This window comes from Mesocricetus auratus, unplaced genomic scaffold (genome assembly GCF_017639785.1).
Source record: "Mesocricetus auratus isolate SY011 unplaced genomic scaffold, BCM_Maur_2.0 Super-Scaffold_100019, whole genome shotgun sequence".
NCBI classification, from domain to species: Eukaryota; Metazoa; Chordata; class Mammalia; order Rodentia; family Cricetidae; genus Mesocricetus; species Mesocricetus auratus.
The window spans coordinates 9,330,150-9,347,289 of record NW_024429200.1 but is presented as its reverse complement, the minus strand read 5'-3'; the positions used below and the strand labels follow the sequence as shown (position 1 = coordinate 9,347,289).

General features: G+C 46.0%; 1 protein-coding gene across 3 annotated transcripts in view; it reads right to left on the bottom strand.

Moving 5' to 3' along the window:
- The window catches only part of Plxna4 (plexin A4), a 438,703-nt gene that overhangs the window by 214,358 nt on the left and 207,205 nt on the right, over positions 1-17,140 (bottom strand). The window lies entirely within an intron of this gene.

The window sequence follows — 17,140 nt, the reverse complement described above, 5'->3', positions numbered from 1 at the left end:
GGAGCTGCCAGAGAAATTAGAAGCTGCGGCTATGTATAGAAACCCCATCACTCTCTACTGAAATAGAGAAGAGCGGTAACGCCCCCACAGCACTTAGGGAGAGAGGGGAAAGCAACCCAATCCAGCCAAAACATGGCATGAGGAGGATGCTGCCCTGTGCTGCCTGGCATGTGCAGGGGATTGCATGGGGAAGGTGACTGGGGTGGGTAGGGCCAGGAATTTCAGTGTGTGGGGGGGGCGCTGTATACATGTGGTGTAAGGATCTGCCTCTGGGCATCTTGTTCACACTCCTGGATGCACCTTATCACATTTGGAAACTTGGGGGACAGGAAATTTGATGAATTGCCATTGGAATGTTTCACAACCCTAACAGCAAAGGAGCTGTCCCTAATAACCAAGCTCCAGGTGGCTCCCCACAATTTCAGCGCCCTTTCCTTGAGAAGTTCTTTGTAGAGCTGGGAACAGCTGGTCACCATCCTCCTCATAATAACCCTCTTACATTGAAGATGGTTATTATGTCACTCCTCACCCTCCGCTTCTCCTTGTGAGGGGGGAAAACGCTGAATTCTGATCTCTTTATCTTGGCGTGAAACACGCTTTTCCTTTGTGTCAGGCCAACCCATCAGCACCCCCCTTTCCTTTTTAAAATTATGATCTTTCTTCTGGCCTTGTGGCAAAATTAGCAGAGTGCATGTACACAGCATTCCTGCCCATCACTCCACCATTATGGGACATAGTGATCAGAGCAGGGGCAACGAGACCAGAGAACCCATGCCGGATGCTTGCCCCCACGCTTTCTCAGTGAATCTTCTCAATCTGAGATGCTTCCCAAACCTGGATGTGAAGATTCTGACAAATCAAATATACCCCCCAAATCAGAGTAGGCTGAGGTTTGAATTCAGATCTAGTTGTTTATAAACTCACACACCAGCTTGTATCAACAGGATATCAGCTCCATTCAGGAAATGCAAATCAAAGCCACCAACTGGATTCCATTTCACACCTGCTGGGATGATCACAATGAAAGTTGGGCTGTACCAAGTGTTGGTGAAGAAGTGGCAAAATCAGGATCTTCACACACTGCTGGTGTGAATATCAATGAGACACCTGCTTTGCAAACAGTCAAGGTCTTCCTCAGATGCTAGATAGAGATTTGCTGCATGACCCCACAACGCTACTGTAGGTTTGCAGCTAAGAGGAATGAAAATACAGTTCATGGACATAGCTGCTCATGGTAGCATCACTCATCACAGCCTAGAAGTAGAAGTGATCCAACGGTCAAGCCAGATATGGTGGCGTATGCCCGCAACCTAAACACTTATAAGGTAGAGCCAAGGGCATCATTCAAGGCTAGATTGGGCTACATAATGAGTTGGAGGCCAGCCTGGGCTATCTGAGACACTGTCAACTTTTTTAAAAGGTCCAAACTACCCAAAAGTCCATCAAATGAGGAATGGATACATAAAATGTAGTTTAGCGACATAATGGAATATTGCTGGGCAATAAAAAGGAATGAATTGCTGACATGTGCTATGTGGATAGACCTCATTAACATTATGCTGAATGAAAGAAGGCAGACACAAAAGGCCACATATTATATAATGCCATTGGTATGTGATTTCCAGGTCCACAAATCTAAAGCCAAAGGAGGTAAGTGGTGCTTAGGGCTGGGAGGCATGGTAAGTTGGAGAGTGATGGCTAAAGGGTATGGAGTTTGCTTTTAGATTAATAAAAATGTTCTAAAATTGATTGTGGTGATGATTACACAACTCTGTAAATGTAGTAAAAGCTATTGAATTATAAAAGCCATTGAATACTCTCTTCAAATGGATGAATTATATGGAACACAAATTATAGTTCATTAAAGCTTTAGAAAAATACACTGAATAACCAAACTCTGCTTAGAAGGTATTTGAGAATCCTTGGGCCAAGGCGGAGGCACCAGAGAAATCCTAGGATCGATCTCTACAATGTTCTTAAAGTTCATCTGTGGCCAGGCATCCTGTAATCTCCTTGGTGGGCTACTGAGAATTGAATGGCCCCTGTCCCCACTAGACAGCAAAGTAATGCCAATGGCCTATGAAGAAGGGAGTGGAGAGACCCATCATCCAGGGTCAATTCAAGAAACATGCTCTCTACGAACTGTCCTATTTCCAGTGGAAGGCAGGAAATATAGAGGGGACATCTTACCCGGTCATGGCACAAGGCAAATGTGTCAGGACTGAATTCCCTGAGGTAGCAGGCACTTGAGGCTGTCTGCCAGAAGCCTGGCAGAGAAAGGAGTATTCATCCTCTCTTGCTCTGTCACTCCATAAAGCTCCAGAAAGAGAGAAAGAGGAAGCAAAGAAAGAAAAGAAGAAAAGAGCATTGGCAAATAAAAGGGGGCCAATTCCCTCCTATTAAGCCTGTTATTGGCCTGCGAATCAAATTAAACCACAGGGCTTTCCACCAGCAGAGTGCTATTTTAAGCCTTATTAGACTATATTAGGATTGGCATACATTTCCACTGACATAATATCGGCCTTTAATTGGATTTAAGGGCAAGGAGGCTGCATTCAGCTGGAATAGGCACCATGCAAGGAGAAACTTCGTATTCTCCTCACAGCATCTGTACTTTCCCTGCTGGCCACCAACTGAGGGTCCAAGCGGGCCTATAACCCATCCTGGCTCCAAACAGCAGTTTCCACCTCTCTCCTCCTCCAATAGGCTGCTCTAGAGCAGGCCCCTCTCATCCACATATGTGCCCATTGCTGCCTGGCAGACATCTCACTCTGTAGCTGTGGAAGCTGCCCACCTATGGGTACCAACCAGAGTGGGTACTGGGCTTCAGACTACGAGTAGAGCTTGTGGGAGAGGGGCTAACCTCACCTATCTGGGTTCTAGGCAGCTGGATGGAGACACTGACTGACAGCAGAGGGTGCCGGGCTTTCTTATGGGGCTGTGATGAAGAGGAGGATTTGAAGCTAGAAGCACAGACCTTGATTTTTGAACCCCAAATGACCCCTGAGACAGGTGGAATCAGAATAGAGAAGGAACATGAGGACGAGTTCTTCCATCACAGGAGGCTGTGAGTTCATTGTTCACCAGGCAGGCAAGCAGGTCCTGTCTGAGAACACAGCTCTTTCTGGCCAAGGATAACCCTGAACTTGTGGTCCTCCTACGTTTACCCCTGAGTTCTGGGATTACAGGTGAACGTGCCTAGCTTTATGCAGTGGTGGAGAGCAAATACAGGATTTCTACCAACTGAGTTGCCTCCCCATTGGCTCAGCATACTCTATCCTTACCTCTGCCAAAAGACAGATGCTCCAGGCAGGAGTATAATGGTCTAGCCTAGGGTCCTACTGGGATTCCCATCCACCTCACATTCACAAAGCTGCCCCCAACTTCTCTGCACAGTGAGGTTACATTGTTCTCTCCTCTTCCAGAAGGTTCTAGAAACTAACTCGGAGAACACAGGTAAGATGGTGCTTCTGAGGCTTCATAACCCTCAAGCCGTCTCCTCTTTCCTTTGTCTGCCAGGCTTCATGTAGTTCTACTAAAAGGCACCATCATGGCAACAGACGTCACCAACCAAGTGTGTTACAAAATAATGTTGGGATGAGAAAAATCTTGGTACAGGCACAGGGATGTATGAAATATCATTTCCCAAAATATTGCTCAAACATGAAAAAAACACATAAAATTCCTCAAGAATTTTCACTAATACATGTGAATATCACCCATTTCCACTTGCCAAGATTCTTCTTGGCTATACTTTGATGTCTTCAATTTCCACACTTGTTTTCAACTCTTCTGCCAGAGCCATGTGCTTGTTTATTTTTACTACATTTTTATGACGTTTCTGCTCTAGCAATAAGTTTTGCATTATTAGTTTTATCAAATAACAGAATGTCTGGTAGGCTGGCGGAGGTTTACTGGCCCGATTTTTATGGCTCCATCCCAGAACGCTTTCCGAGATCGCTCTCTGAGTAGTTCTTAGATCCGTTCCTAAGTATGTGCTTCTGCCTGTATTAAATCGCATCTGAGGGCTAATTGTTATGGTATAAACTTAGCATCAGTGTGGTGCCAATTGCTGTAATCTTATCATTATTACTTAATCACAGGCTTGCTCGCTCTGTTCTATGCAGCACAGCACACACGTGTAGGGGAAAGTTGCTTGTAAATCTAATATTTATAAACAATGTCTTTTTATATTCACTGGGGCTTTTGTGTTCCCCACACATATTGTCACACCTTAAAGTGCCTACGCAGCAAGTTCAGTTTAGGTGATAACTGAGTTTTCCTGACACTGGAGAGAACCTAAAACCAAAGAGAATCAGACCAGCATGATTCCAGGTTCAAAGCTACAGCTTCTGCTACCCCAGTTATTTGATCAGTGCCTGGGAAGCAACTGTGTCCATCTTTGAGAGAAAGCGTGCACTTTCCTTGCACAAAGGGAGGAAACTAAGGCGGCAGGCCAGGAAGCATCTTGCCCAATCATGAGGGGGGGACCAGTTGTCCCGTTACTTCTAGGGAAACCCTCTTAGCCTGGCATTCACCAAGTCTGTTAAGCTTCTGGGGAGCTCTGCTACCCCTCCAAGTCTGCTCTTTTCAAGTCAGATCTGGTTCCCTCATGGAGCCTGAGCCCAGGGGATGGTTTTTCTTTTCCTCCCTTTCCCCCATCCCCAACACATGTCCTCAATGCACACTGACCCCCAGAGAGTTCCACATCAGTAGGAGTGGGACCTCCTGGAATGTTCCCCCAAGGGGACATCAAAGGAGCAACTGTCCTGGTGGGTTTGGGCTAATGGCATCTGAATCATTACAGATAGAGTTGAGTTGCACTTGCCTGGGAGCAGGGAGCAGGGGAATCCCCGAGTCAGCATAGTAAGGGGTGGGCTGAAATCCACAAACATGGATCATACCACTGTGAACTCAGGCACTCATCATTTATCCAGGATGAATAATGATTTGAAACCCACTGGGGTAAAAAAAACAAAAACCCTGCAATTTTTTTCCTAGGGCTCAGTTATCTGAAGTCAACATGCTCTCTGGTCTCATAGCCACAACTCTGTCACTATGGCTCTTCTTTTTCCCATCAGGGAAAACAATATTGCTGTGGCAGAGGGTGTCAGGCTGGAGCCTTTGATAAAAATAACTTTTCGTCATAATGTATCGTCGTCATCATGTTCATGCTGTTTAGTACTCACACACTTAAGTTACTGAAATAAAGGCAGTTTCGTGGCGAATGATCCCTGGATGCCTGCACACATGTGTGTGTCCTAATGTGCCCCTGCTCTGCAGATGTTGTTATTAATCTGGGCAAGAAAAGCTCTCAGAGAGGAACGGTTGTCTTGAAAAAACGAAGATGGCCTAACTCCTCCCTCTGCTTAGCAAACAGCATATACAGATGTAGCAAAGGCAGAGAACCAGACAAGGGGTCATGAGTTTCACAAAGGCCCTCTTGCAGGTAACTTACTGAGAGCCCTGGAAAAGTGTGAAGAGCCTGAGGGCTTGCAGTATACAGTAAGGAATCTTTGAGCCACTTTGAAATTTGACTGACACAATGTCCAGGAAGCTTGGGTATCCCTTGGTGGCACTGTTTCAGCAGCCCTTCCTTTGGAGGAACCTTCTATTGTAGGAGGCTGAGGTGGTAGGTAGGACCTAGTACCCTACTGTGGTGCAAAACGACTGCCCTCCTCCTCCTCTTGGCACTCAGGCTTTGCTGCTCAGTAGGCTTTTACTCCCCAGTCTTCATATCTCCAGAGGGTAAAGCCCATGGAGAGTTGAGAAGAGGCCATGTAGGATGGCACAGGACAGAAGGGGATACCATGTCCTGTAAGAGACACTGCCGTTTCCAGCTGCCAGAGTGACCTACATCCTTTGCTTGGTCCCAGTCTGCACCCCAGCTATCCATCTGTTCTCAGAGCCCTGGTCTCCTTCCTTATAGATTCCCTTTGTGATTGATTATGACGTCCTGATCAGCCACTGTCCCTTGCAATAGAAACTCTAACTGGCAAGTTCCAAAGACAACTGTTGTCAGATTTCATTAGCCAGAAGGGAAAGGCCATTGACTGGGAGGTGGAGACACACTCACCACAGACCTTACTTTCCATCAAATGTCCAGTCAAACGCGACCATCCCTGCCTAATAGTCTCCTGCTAAGTCAGTCAGCAGTTACCCAGCATTGACTCCAACCTGTCTCTACCCTGGATCCAAGACCACTAGTCACACGTGAGAAATCAAGCAAACCCCACAGACACAGAAACACCAGTGATCTCAGAGCAGAGGGAAGGTGAAAAAGAGAGGGAAATGAAGAGTCCCTGAGGCAGGGGTGAGATGTGTTTCTGGGAAAAGAGAGATAGCTTAGTGGAGTCCATGCTGCAATAACAGAAAGACCACAGGGTGGGTGGTGAGTGATAACAAGAGTGTCAGCTCTCACACTTTGGGACTGGGAAGTTCAGGGTGGCCAGGGTACATCTTGGTTAGGTTGTCTGGCTGAGAGACATGGGGAGAGGGAGGAAGAAAACAAAAAGAGATCTCACTTTTATAGCAAAGCTACTCCTATGATGAAGTAGCCCTATAACACGAACACATTCATGAAAATAGCATCATCTCCCCAAGGTTTCTATCTTCTTAATAACTGCTCTGAAGACATTTGAGTCACAGCATGAATTTTGGTGGGGGACAGTCCATCCACAGAAAAGAAGCTATCATTTGTTGAGCCGAAGACAATAGGAAGATGGCATTATGCTAAACGGTGAAGCAGGTTGTAGAGCAAGGGACACAATGGAGCCGTGGGTGCTCATTTTGAGTAGTAGGAGGGACTCTGACACAGGAGCACAAAGAGAAGAATACCTGATGCCCCCTGTGCTGGTGGAACTGAGATGTCACTTTAGAAAGGAAAATGGCGGCTGGGCGGTGGTGGCGCACACCTTTAATCCCAGCACTCGGGAGGCAGAGGCAGGCGGATCTCTGTGAGTTCGAGGCCAGGCTGAACCGACAGCCTCCAAAACAATACAGGGAAACCCTGTCTTGTAAAAAAAAAAAAAGAAAAGAAAAGAAAGAAAGGAAAATGGCATAAGGGAAGGTATTCTGAGGCAGAGCACTAAAGCTCTGACAGATAGCTAAGAAACTAAGAGGTCCAGAATCCTCCCAGACTGTGCCTCCCATGGCCTCTTCTTCCACGGTGGTGCTCAGAAGTGTATGCCAGGAACTCCGACATGGCTGTTTGTGTAAATGGCAGAGTGGGGTTTATAGCAATTTAATCAGCAGCATTAATAATGTCACCTAAACTTAATGATACCAATTATAACCATGGTAAACATCGCCAAGCAGCTTATAAACAGTGATATTAAAGATGAACTTCCTGCATTCGGTCAAGGCTGTTGTTAAGAAACAAAAGTAGAAGGGGTGTTCTTTAAATATTCCCACATTCTCATGCCCATCATCCCTGCAGGGCAAGGTGCTATCTGCAGTCTTCAGTACCTGCTTTCGTCATATCCTAGGACAGATCTGACTCTACTGCTGTTGGCCACCAAACAGAAGCCTTGGGTACAAGCATTACAGAGCAAGGTCACAGTTAGCCAATCGTTCTTAGCCAGGCAGCATTGCTTCCATAGCCCAAGCAAGTTTTGCAAATTCCAGGTGAAAGCAAGTTGGAATGGTCAAAAGACCAGAGAGAGAAAACCTAGAAAAACTTATGATACCAAACAAAACATAATGGAGTTGGAATTTAGTAAGGATTTTTCTTTTCTCTCTCTCTGTGGTAGCTCCCATAAAATGGATAGGAAGCAACCTCCTTCTCTGAAGAAGAAACATGTTATAGAAGCAAAAAAATGCCCCACGAGGGAGTCATGTGACAGTGAAAAACACAAGTTCTCGAGAAAGTTGCTGTGGCATCACCGGCTTTTCACGGCAGGAGATAGCATCTCTGCTTAGAAGCAATGTACTGTCCAGATGGACTGAGGAGGTTACAGGCTACTGAACGTGGATCAGCATGACGTCCTTCCAGGAACAAGAACCTATCAGAAACACCTTGAGTTCAAGCCACAGGACTTCCTGACCTCTCCCACAGCAGCCACAGGAAAAGCCCATCTTTCTAGGGAAGGTGGGGTAAAAGGAGGCTGCTGTCCAGGTTGACCGTTCACTGAGAACTCTATCCAATGCCCAGATGACTTTTTGAATGTCAAGCTCCGCCCTACATCTCCCTCAGCTTCCATCTTTCCTTCATACCCCTTCACCTCCATCACAAGCCTCAATGGAGACCGTTCTGCCTCCCTCTGGTGCCCAAGGGTCTAACTCATAGACGATGCTCTTGTCCTGGATCTCAGCCACAAAGGAGGATTAACTTCCACATTCTTAGTACGCAGTGCCTCCTGAGCTCACGCAAGAGCTTGGCCCTGGGTCCAGGTCCACTTGGGAATCTTATGAGACCTATCTAGTGAAATCCCTGCCTTTCAGTGTAGTGTCTGACCATCAGGTTGTCATAAAGACAGGATCAGACTGAGCCTCCCTCATTTCATCTTAGCCCGTGTGGGGGCTCAGATGTTTCCCCAAGAAGAATTAAGGGCTGCACCTCTCCCTCCTCATTCAATTTACAGAAAGCCAGCCAACCTTCCCTGTCTCCAACACAGGTCTTTTCAGTTTAACATCCCCAGTGACAGTGCACTCTTCAGGGGGAGTTTACTGTGGTGTTTGGAAATTGCATTGTGTGTTTTTATAGATTTGTGCGTACACCCGGTGGTCTTAGAACTCTGCAGGCAACTCTAATAAATAAATAACAGTGCCTGGCTGAGCCCAAGTTAAAGTGAAGGATTTTGTTAAACCAAAGTCTGAGAAAGGAATTACAGGGAAACGTGTACCAGGACGCAGAAGGCAACTGGACACACAGCCTTCCAGGCAGGGGAGGGACCACAGCATATTCTCCCCCCACCCCTTGCCAGTGTGCTTCAATGGAGATGAGGATTTGTGAAAAAATTCAAGTTCCACTGCCACCATCAAATTGGTCTTAAAGTTTGAAACAAAAATCTTTCTGTGTCTGTATCTATGTGCCACCAACCATCTGGAAGGGTACTGTGAAGTTACTTAATTATCTCTATATTTCAAATTGCACGAGTCCTTTTTATTCCTACACTTTCAATTCAACCCAGATGTGTGTCCTCTGTAGAAAGTGTCTGACTTGGGGTTTTCATGTGAAAATGGGAGGAGGTTGTCTAAGGGATGTCCTTCCTATGAGAAAGTGATCCTAGAGCAATGACTCCTGTTCTTTGGGAAGAAGAAGTTGGGGTGCGTGCGTACATGCGTGCGTGCGTGCATGTGTGTATGCGTGCGTGGTGCGTGTGTGCGTGCGTGTGTGCGTGTGTGTTTTCCCACATGTGCGTGACTGTTAGAGGGCAGCTCAGCTGTTGTCCCCAGGTGCCATCCACCTTAACTTTTTAAAGGTAAGGTGTCTGACCAGCCTAAGCTCACCAAATAGGCCAGTGGCTCTCAGCCTTCCTGGTGCCGTGACACTTTAACACAGTTCCTCATATTGTGATGACCCCGACCATAAAATTACTTTTGTTATGTGATCCCTATGGGAATCACAACTCACAGGTTTGAGAACTACTGAAATAGGCTATACTTGGTGACCAGCAAGCCCCAGGGACTTGTTTGTCCCTTCCTCTTCAGCCCAGGGGTTAAAAGCACGCACCACAACAACAGGCTTTTCTCTGTGGGTTCTGAACATAGATCTCAGGTCTTATGTTCACAAGCCAAGCACTTTACCAACTGAGCTATCTTCCCAGGTCCAAAAATCAGCTTAAGAACTATATTGCTAATATACCAAGTAACAGCAGCATCTCTAAACAGAGTAGCAATTGGGAAAACAAGTGTGTGTTGTGGAAAGAAAGCTGGTCAAGAAGACGACTGTCTTTTATTAAATTCTGTGGAAATGGTTAGCTGTGTAGGATCTTCAGATATGGTGATTTCTAGGTTCCAGTCATAGTTAATTCCATAATGCATGTGTTCAGTCACTGAATAGTAATCTGGTGCATGCTGTATGATGAGAAAACTGTTAGGAATAAGGGCATAAAAAATCAAGGCTTTTTAAAACTTAGGCAACTGATTCATTAAAACAGAGGAAACTCTAAAGAGAAGGTGAAAGGAACTATATGGCCACCGGTGACGTTGGGAGAGGTGCATTCTAAGCGTTACCGGATGGACTTTCTCTAGGCAGGAAGAGGGCAGGGTATCTGAAAGAGCCAGAAGGGGAAATTCCAGCAAGTCAGAGCCTGAATCAACCAAGCTTGCAGAGCACACAGAGAGTGTCTGCTGTTGACATGAGTGCAATAAACATTGGCTGACAGGTTTAGACACCAGGAGTAGAAGACTTGGAGTCCTGGGTCCTGGCTTAACCAGCCAGCTTTCCTAACAAAGCGCTATGCTTCCTGGGACTCAGTTTCTTATCTGTAAAATGGTAAAGCGAACAGGCTTGTGTTTAAACAAGCAAGGCACCTTGGGGTGTTTTCAAGGGCATCTCCCTCCTGTTTCAGAAGGGAAAAAAATAACAAGGCCTTTAATAGTCATCCTATTGGCTCTATTTGATTGTGGTAATCTTTAAAAGAAACGATGCACTTACAATTGGCAAAGTAAAGGAAAACACATGCCTAAGGGTTTATCGTTATCATTAATATCCTTGACATCTGTCATGATCATGTAGACATACACACTGACCCTAAGAGTTGAGGAGAATGACAGAAATAAAGTCTGCGATGCACAGATCTCTGTGGTTTCTACCCATACCCCACTATCTAGGTCTAGAGAGTCAGAGAGAAAGGTTAACAATAGATCTATGGGACATGGGCTACAGTTCTATGGCATTGTTTACAAGGAGGAGACAATTCTGAAAAATACCTTATCCCCTTGGGGGCAGTGGTCTAATCAAGATGTATAATTGCCTGCCTTATCTAAATGAATGCATCATTTGAGAAACAGTAACAGGCCTCTGTGTGGCTTCAACTGCTATACAGTTCTCAATTGCTATTGAGTTCTCATTTGCCATGGAGTTCAGCTGTGGAAGGGTAATTATAACATTTAACAAATGTATTCCCTTCAGGGACTTGTGACAGACTCAGCAGCATCCCCTTTCTCATCCTACAAAAGCCCACAGCTCTAAGGACCACTGCTACATACCTGGAAGTGTGGGTACCTCCTTTCCCCAAACTTGCCTTCCTCCAGTCCAGTCTCAGAGACTGAGGGAGACCATAATGTCAGGACTTCCAGAGGGGGACACAGCCGCTATTCTCACACAACTGTGAGAGTTCTCATGGTCTGTCAGGTTTCCTGATGAACCTCAAGAAAGACTGCAGGAGTAGTCCCCGATACTCTGCCAATTTAAACATCTCTCCCAGGCCCTAGATGTCCCTCAGACTGTGAGGATCAGGGCAAAGATGATGTCTTAAATACAAAGGCAAATGGTTATCCTTCAGGAGTGGAGGGATGAGCTGACTTTTCTGTGGCAGGCATTGGAAGTGACAGGACTAGCAATGACCCCAGAGCCTAGTGGTGCCTTCTCTCAACCCAAACAATACAAAATCAAACAAAACCAAGACGAAAATTGATAGTCATGGAGAAAAACATCCAAACCTTCCTCACGGCGTTGTATCGTGGCCAGACTCTCCACCTACCAGGAGTTCAGAAGACATCAACAGAGAGGCCTGTGTGGGCTGGCAGTAGTGGGCACAGGCTTTAAGCTGTCATGCCCACTTCCATCCCCAACCTGCTGTGTTGCTCTATTAAATGCAGCTTGAGTGCAAGGCCATGTCTGCCATGTGTCATTTCATTCCTGGTAGCTGGGTTTTCCATAACACTGTGTAATATCTCATTGAACATTCACAGGGTGAGTGTTACATACAACAAAGGAATGAGTACCACCCACCAGCTTACCAACAGCTGTGGGAACATCTGTTTCAAGATGGTGACCTGAATCTGGGCGGTTTTCCATGACATCCCATCCCCACAAGGTCTCAGCCACACTGAGGACTCAAGGGTAGCTGCTGCCATTGACCTTAGAGCCCATAGAATTCTTTCCAGAGAAAACCAAAAGGATCTTGGAGAGAAAAACACATCAGATGTGCCTAAGACAGTGATGGCAGCCATGGAGCCACTCCTGGTGCCAGCCCAATGGCAGAGGCTAGTGTCTAATACCTGGGATGAGAATTTTGCCCACCTGTGTTTCGATTGCAGGCATCAAGTGAGCTCACAAAAAAGTGATGGATTGATTGTTGTATTGGGCCTTTATTCATCGTGCTCAGAGTGATGGATGAATTCAGCGAAGTGGGAAGGAGGCGGGGACAATGCAGTTTGGAGAGGGGTCTGTCAGCTGCAGAGTGCCTGCGCCAGCATCCAGTTATTAGTTCAGAAGAAAAAATTTCTCTCTTGTCCTCACTTTCTCCTTTGTTGGAAGAATATTTGCCTCTACTCACATTAATAAGGAAAATAATAATAAAAAATGTGCGTGAGAAGAGGAAAAAGGAAGCATTTGAAAAGGAAGAGCATGGGGCCAGGAGTTAGTTTAAGTGAATCATTTCTGTGCCTCCCTGAATATTTTGATTAAAGCCATAGGACCTCAGTCAAAGCCACTGAAAAGAAATAAAGAGATGTCTGAGAACAATTTTGTTTGCTGGAATTTTCCCTCCTGTGTTCTATTATGATGGGGGGGGATGGAGAACAAAAAGAGAGTTCCATGTGGTCCTCCTTTGATCTTTCAGAGAAAAGAGGGGCATCACAGAGGAAGAGGAGAAAGTGACACCCATTTTGTTCCTATTCTTTCCTTCACTGGACCAATAGCACAACTGGCTCTGAAGGGATAGTCAGCAGCCACCAGTCCAGGCTGACCTAGAAGGCTGCAGCATCCTGCAAATGAGGTTTGTGAGTTCACTAGACCCCCTGCCCCCCTGAAGAGTCCTCTCTTAGTCAAAGATCTTGTCACCTCCCTGGACCCCACTTAAGGCATGAGACCATTGAGAGGCACTGGTACTTTGTCAACTCAGATCAAGGAGGGAGGGGAAGGCTGGCAAGGTCTGAGATGCACATGTCTATTGGAGGAATGCCATCCACGCAGTGAGGGCTCCGGTCCAAACCCAAAGAGGTGGAGCATTCAAAGGAGAGAGAGCCACAAACACTCACTTCAGGAATGCTTGTAACTAACCCCAGTGATCCCCAGGGAATGGGACTCCCTATCTACACACCAATGTCACACATCTCCAAGACTTTCCAAGGCCACAGTGACAGAGCAGGCATACCTAGAGTAAGAAACTGATACAGAGGCCAAAGTGCTGGGGTGGAGGCTATGGAACATGTCTCCATTGACAAAGTTCTTGCCCAGCACACAGAAAGCTCTGGGTTCAATCCCCAGCACTGAATAAAACTAGGCATGTGATATATACTGCAATCCACACACTCAGAAGATAAAGGCAGGGGGACCAGAGGTTCAAGGTCATCCTTAGTTACAAAATGAATTTGAGGCCAGCCTGGGTTACGTGGGATCCTGTCTTAAACAAAACAAAATAAAAAATCCAGAAATGGGAAGTGAGTTGTAATATGTGTGCAAACTCTGACTGATTGATAGTGACTGTCTGAAGCACCAGTGAAGAATTATTTGGAGGTTGCAATTTATATTGGCTCAGAGGTGTAATGTATAGTGTACAGACAGACTAAAACATTAATCTTGTGTATGGTCATGTCATGTGTATGTCCAACCTTGGTACACTGAAGAGATCTCTGGACATGGAACCCAAAGGCCTTGGGAAAGACAGGACTTTGGAATGTTTCAGATGTGCTTTTGTTTATTTAATAAAATGCATAACATTAGATTTTCTGTTTTCAATGCAAATTCATTGTAACCTCTCTTCTTACCCTCCTGCTCTGTCTCTATAAAATTTGACTAGTCTCGGTATCATAAGTGCAGACTTGCTGTCCTTTTGTGACTTATTTCATTTAGCATAATATCTTTCATATCCACTCATGCTGCTAAAATGTTTCAGAATTTCTTTCATTTTTAAGGGCAGAATAATATTCTACTGTATGGATATATCACATTTTGCTTATCTATCCATCCATCAATGACCATGAGTTGTGTCTACCTTTTGGCTACAATGAACAATTCTCTCATGAACACAAATGTATAAAAATCTGTTTGAGGTCCTGCTTTCAACACTTTTTAGTAATTATTCAGAACTAAATTAGTAGATCATACAGTAATCCGATACTAAGTTTTTTAAGGAACACCCCCCCACACACACACACACTACTCCCATCTTAAATTTGGATCAGCAATGCCTGTTTGACATAGTTGGTAGAGGGGGTAAAAAGATCCTAAGAAGGTAAAGGTTGAAGAAATGCAAGTTGACCTTAGCTAGGTATGATGTGTGCCTGGCCAGGAGTACCTAGAAAATCCCCTGTCCTGGATGTGACCTGACTGCAGCTCTGGCCATCTTGCTCTGTCAGGGGTCCAGGATGCAGGAGCAACAGCTTGAGCCTGTCCACTTTATCACGCCTGGTGTGTGAAGAGCAGGTGGTTCCTGGGCCTGTGGGGAAGAGGATTCTCACTCATCGAATGCAGTGTTTTCCTTGGCAGGGGTACCACTCAGATGTCACCCCTGAAAAGCAGCTCCATCTGTGACGAGGGCGGGGGTGTGGGGGAGGGTACAAGAGGGAAGGGTGGGCAGCCATGGTGGGAGGGAGCCATTAGCATTTCGGTTGTGACATATTTATGTTCAGGCCTCGTCATGTGGCGCTAATGATAGGATGTTCTGATAGACACTGCTTTCAAATAATGGGCTACAAAGAAAGAGACACGCTGCCTTTCTTTGTTCCACAAAGGCCTGGCAGCTGGCACGAGCAGGGCAAGTCTGCAAGAGCGTAGAGTTTGTGATCCTGTCCTCTCTTGTGGTGGAGCAGTGGTGGAATGCCAACATGGAGCCATTAAGAGGCAGAGCTGCTTGGGTGCATCCCAGCTGAGGGTGTCATTGGCATCCGAGGGTGCCAATCCTCTTGACAGCATATGAAGATTATTTAAAAAGACAAGGCCTCCAGCAGTCATTTCTGGATTGGAAATCAGTGTAACAGTGTTAAACCTGTCTAGAAGACAAGGGATTTCAAAGGGCCCACTGACGGCCGGCCTTCTGCCCACCTTCTTGGGAAGAGCAGACGCAGATGGTAGGAAAGCCATCCCATTCCAACAGCAGAGATTTTCCTTATTACTAAGAATTCTCGTGGGATCCTACAAACTTATTGGACTAGCAGAGGGGACACTAAACAGCTTGTGAATCGAAGGAAGCTAGTATAGCTACACAGCTTCGTTCTCTCACACATTTTTGTCTGTGTCTAGAAATCAGCAGGATTTCTTCCCCGTGTAATACTTTCAGAGCCTAGCATGTAAGAGCACCGTGAAAGACTGCAGGCTGCTGTCTGTCTCAATGAAGGCGTCCTTCTGGAGAAAGACGGAGCCAAAGGGCCCTTGGTGGACATCCATTCTGAAGAATGGCTTTCCTACTGAGGGTCCCAAAAGCTGTATTTGAGAATTTATTAACGGTCATGTCTTCTCACCAAATTAAAAGGGCTAGAAAACAAAACTAGAAGTCTATTCCTGATGCTGAGCAGTTGGCTGGGAGAGGTGAGTAGTGAGTCAATGGAACCTCAGGGGATGCTGGTCACATGAGTGCTTTGGGGGAGGTGTTCCTCTTGGCGTTTCTATGACCCGAGTTCCTGGGTTTCCCAGTGGGTCCTTGGGGTAGGGGTGGAGAGATGGCAAGTGGGGTGGAGATAGAAGTTAAGTAACTGGACAATAGACTCATTTCTGTCTTGAGAAAGCCATCCCCAACCCCGGGGATTCAGTTCCTTTGGTTCTAAAACAAAGGATGTTAGAAATACACTGCTAAAATGGCCAGGAACTCCAGCTAATGGATAGGAAAGCAAGGAAAGAAGTGCTTTGTAGAACAGGTAATGGGTAAACTGGGTCTCCAGATATTCAGGCTGCAGAGGACAAGGAGATGCAGAGAGGGGTGGGGTGGGACACATCAGCAATGAAATATATCCTCTTGACTAGGAAGCTATACCCATAAGGAAATATCCGAACCCAATTCCTTGGAGAACCTCAGGAGGCAGGGAGGGGGTGGGGCGGGGAGTGGCAGAACCAAGGAGCAAAGCACATTGCAAAGGGGAGAGCTAGGTACCCCATGACCTCCTGTTTCACATCTCTAATCACAGCAGGCAGGGCTCTTTCCCCTCTCACCACTTCCTGGTGACCCCTAATCTCTCAGAAAGCTTAGGGGGCCCTTCAGAGAAGCCTTATGATGAGTTAGTAGGAGGGAACTTATCTCAAAATCAGCATCTGAGCAACATGGCAATGGCTGGTGGTGATGCCGGTGAGTCAGACTGTACTGCCCACAGTGCTCATAGCTGTGGAAGGCACTGTAAGTAGTGGTTCTCAACCAGTGGGTCGCAACACCACAAGTTTCCCAGACCAGATGTTTACATTGTAATCCATAACTAGCAAAGTTACAGTTACAAAGTAGCAATGAAAGTAATTTTATGACTGGGGTCACCACAACATGAGGAGCTATATTAAAGGGCCACAGCATTAGGAAGGTTGAGAACCACAGCTCTAAGATCTGTGTCCCACTTCCCATGCCAAGAGGTCCTCTCTAGCAAGATGCAAGGTCTTGTTTGTGCCTTGCTATGTCTGAAGATATTATAAAAAGAGAAAGAAACAAACAAGCAATATTTGTCTCCGGCCCACCTTGAAAGGGAAATCAAGAATAGCTATCCAAGAAAATGAATGGTTGAGGTTCCAGCAAGGGGCCAGTTGTAATCCACCTTGAGAAAATTAATGAGAAGATTATTGAAATCTGCCAATGGGATCCAATGGGAGGAATTTTAAAGATGCCACGAAAGGTAGATCTGAACTCCCCTAGAAGCAGAACCCGGGGTAAACATGACCACCAGCAGTGACTCAGTGTATCAGTTATTTGTTTTGGGTTTAGTCAACTTAATTGTCTGAGAAGAAGGAACCTCTGTTGATGAAGAGCTCCCATCAGACTGGTCTGTAGCCAAGCTGGTGGGGTCTTTTCTTGGTTGACGACTGATTTGGAAGTGCCCAGCCCACTGTGAGCGGTGC